Below are 4,102 nucleotides of genomic sequence, written 5' to 3'. Positions count from 1 at the left end.
AAAGGAAATATTCCTGTCTCTATAGTCGATCCTTTTATATGTGCAACTACACTAATTTAATTTTGGAAATAAGTTCGTTTTATTGCATTTAACAGACCGAAAGTACTGTAAGAATTTCAATTAGACGTTTTTGAAGCAAGATAACCAATATTTCTGTTTAATAGACAAAATTGGTATTATCGACGTATTTAAAGATTGATACTAAACATACAAATCAAAAAACTTCTTGAAATAGTTCAAACAATTTTGAAAATAATCGTGCATTACACTTTTCATTATATCGAAAGCATGAGGTCGTGTTTAAAATATAATGATAACATTAGACATATAAATCATATATATTTATATTGATTTTCATTGTATATATATTTGTATATCACCTATATATTGCATCGATATTCGTTTGTATTCTCTGTATTCTGAACTGGAATATCCTGTTTTTCATATTATATATTTTTCAAAATTTTCGACAGAAGTCTAACGAAAATCCAGTGGAAAGTAGAAAAATATTAGTTCCATACGCTTACCAAATAATAAAAATACTAATAAAGAAACGATAGAAGTTTTATTCATTTTCGTTGTTAATGTATGTTATATTTTACAGCGATTAATAAAGTGTAAAAAAAATTAAAAAATATTGCTTACATCAAGAATGTGTATGTACAAGAATAAGTATGATATGTAATAAATACAAACATATGTATTTTTCTGTAAATTTTATTAGTTTGGATTGTTACTTCTTATATGTCATGAGAGATTTTATTTTTCTTAATCATTGTCATATTTTGAAACCATGGATATTTCTAACACATAGTTGTAAAATATTTATATAATAAGATAACGGATAATAGATATATATGTAAAATACGATAAAATACATGTTTATAATATTTGGTATAACATATATATATGTGTGTGTGTGTGTGTATATATATATATATACACACACACACACACACACACACACACACACATTGTATCTGAAGATTTCTTCGATACGGTGTACAAACTGAAATGTTTAAAACTGCAGAGGAAGAGACGAGGATTGCTTGCCTAAAAGGAGAAGTTGACCACAATAGTATCACATCACCATTGTTGCAGATAAACCATGGACCAAAAGATCGTATAGAAATCAGTATAATTCGTTATTGAACGCAGCCACAATCGTCGATTTTATAACAAAAAAGATTTTATATATTAGGGTCCGCAATAAGTATTGTTCTTTCTGCGATAGAACGTGCAAAAGTAGTTTCTCACAATCATCAATGCTTTAAACAGTTTAAATAAAATCAAGCGCAATAAAAGAGGGTTTTTGTTGCAGCGTCAAAATGCACGGTTTGAAATTAATTGAAGATGGAAACAGCAGCGTACGCCAAAAACTCATACATACATTGCCGTACGGTTTTGAGTTATTAATAGAAAAACTTGAATGCCATAATCATTTATTATGTAATAACAGCAGCCGTTTTCAAGTTCTTTAAATAAATAAAAATTACGGTCATACAGCGAAAAATCTTGCATTATTCCATTTCACATTAATTACACAGAAAAACAATTATTATCTTATCATTATTATATAAATATACTTGTATGTGTTTTTTAAATTTATTAGCAAGCTGGATCCATTGACATGATTATTCTTGACTATTAATTTATAATTGCTATTTCAGATTATTTAATTGACTTATCATCAATATTTTTAGATTATCCTGTTGATATATATAACGTTAATATTTAGATTACTCTATTGATATACACAATGCCCATGTTTTAGATTATTATTTATATACTATCGATATTTCTGTTCACTCTATTTATGTAATATCAGTAGTTTAAATTATTTTGCTGATACAAATGCCGGTATATCAAATTACTATATATATTCAATGTCGGTATTTCAAATTATTTTGTTAAAGGAATATTTCAGATTATTCTGTTTATGTAATGTCGATATGTTGAATTATTTTGGAAATGCAAATGTCGGTATTTCAGATTACTGTATTTATCTAATGTTGATATTTCAGATATCTTTATTGAATTAATTATTGAAATAATTATTTCAGGTTGCTCCCTTAATATATTATTAACATTCCAAATCACTCTATTAATTATTAAGATTATTCGATTATTTTATAGTAGCTATATCATCGAATTATTTTTTGATCTAATGTCGGTATGTCAGATTATTTGTTGATATGATATCAATATTATAGATTCTTTGGTCCAAAACATTAACAGATGGCGCAATGTTGCTAGTAATAAACGCATGGATTTATTCACAAAACGTAAGGATGACACTATTTAGTTTACGATAATTTACCATAATTAATACTATTCATACCTCATAAGTCAATACACTGAGTAATTAAGTTATAAATTAATATATGTTTGATATCGTCAGCCAAATGAAAGGTCTAACCATAAAATTTTTTCTTATGTAGAGGTATATTACCATTAAATCGTTTTATTAATAAATATACTGTAAATTATTAATGAATTAACTCATAAATATAATATAAATCATGGAATCGTTTTATTTATAGATATACTGTAAGTCATTATATCGCTGTATTTTAAGATATATTATAAATCATTGAATCATTTTATCTACATATTTACGTTGACATATTACTCCATATAATCATTTATTCATCTTATTTATTAAAAAAAAAAATGACAAATTCAAAAATCTGTTTTTTACCGCATGAATTAAAAATTATTTTTATTAAAATGTATATAAGAAGCTTAAAATCGATTTCGCAAAGACTTCAGCCGTAGTCTCTTATACAAACAAGCGTAAGTCGGTTGTCGGGATAAACTTAGGGGATTGAAATATTCGGTAATAGGGGCTGGTTGAAAGTTTATATCGGAAAGTAGTTACATATTTAGGTTGAAGAGAAAGAGAGAGAGAGAGAGAGAGAGAGAGAGAGAGAGAGAGAGAGAGACTTGCAAGCGGGCTCTCGAGATTGAAGAGGGAAGAGAACTGGACTCACCTAGGGGTGAGGGCACGCTTTCAATTTACGTGATGGTCGCTATGGCTTTTGCAGGATAACGGTAATCTCTCAAGGTTGAAAGAGACGAGTAAATTTTATCATAGTCATAGGACGTCGTCTGTTGCTGATGATGATAATGGTAATGGTGGTGGTAGTGGTGGTGGCGCCGACAAAAAAACGTGGATGGACAGAGAAATCCTGAGCTTTGCCAAAGAGGCAACTCAACCTTTCATATTCATGTTTGCACTGGTGAGTGAAGTCAGAAGGAACGGTCTCAGAGGTCCGCAAGGACGGAAGTAAGTATACATTCGGCTTTGACTACTACCATGAGCATTTTATCATTGGTACTGTCGTTACCTGCTGCTGCTTTTGCTACCACTACTACTACACTACTATTACTACTACATCTACCTAGAGACCTTCCAACCTACCAACCTTTTCAAGGCGTAATTAAATGGCACCGCGTGGCCTCTTTTACGAGCGTGTGCGTGTCGTTCGGCTTTTCTCTCTTATCTTCTCTTCTCTTTTCTTCTCTTCTCCTATCCTTCTCTTTCTTGCGTTACAATCTCGTCTCATTCGGCTAAACGAGGAAAAGTGCGTTTAATATCATTTTAATCAAAGTGTCGACGCAGTGCTTCCACCTCCACTTGAGAATCGACAGACAGCTAAGATCTCGTCGTTTTTTTTTTTGAAACAACGTTTTCTTTTAAACGTCACCGACTTGTTCAACTTGTTGAGAGAACTGTATCGAACGTAGAACATAATGTAATAACGAATGTAAGCCGTTTACTTAGCATCAGATACTTACCATTTAACGATTCTCTTTAATCGCGTTTGTTATCTTTATCAAAAAACAATCTAAACGGTTTTCCAGAAAACAGATTATTTCTATTTGAACTACGTGTTTATATATTATATAAAAGATAAATATAAGACGGAGGTCGTCTATTAGCTGGTATAAAAAATTCCGAAGAAAATTCATTATTGAACATCGTCGTGCATCAGACGACATCTTTGTGTTCATCGTTGATTCTTCATTAAAGAAGAAGCATTTAATATTCGTTAGAGAGAGAGAGAGAGAGAGAGAGAGAGAGAGAGAGAGAGAGAGA

The sequence above is a fragment of the Vespula pensylvanica genome, chromosome 9 (assembly GCF_014466175.1).
Source record: "Vespula pensylvanica isolate Volc-1 chromosome 9, ASM1446617v1, whole genome shotgun sequence".
Classification (NCBI taxonomy): Eukaryota; Metazoa; Arthropoda; class Insecta; order Hymenoptera; family Vespidae; genus Vespula; species Vespula pensylvanica.
Note: the sequence above shows the minus strand (reverse complement) of the source record.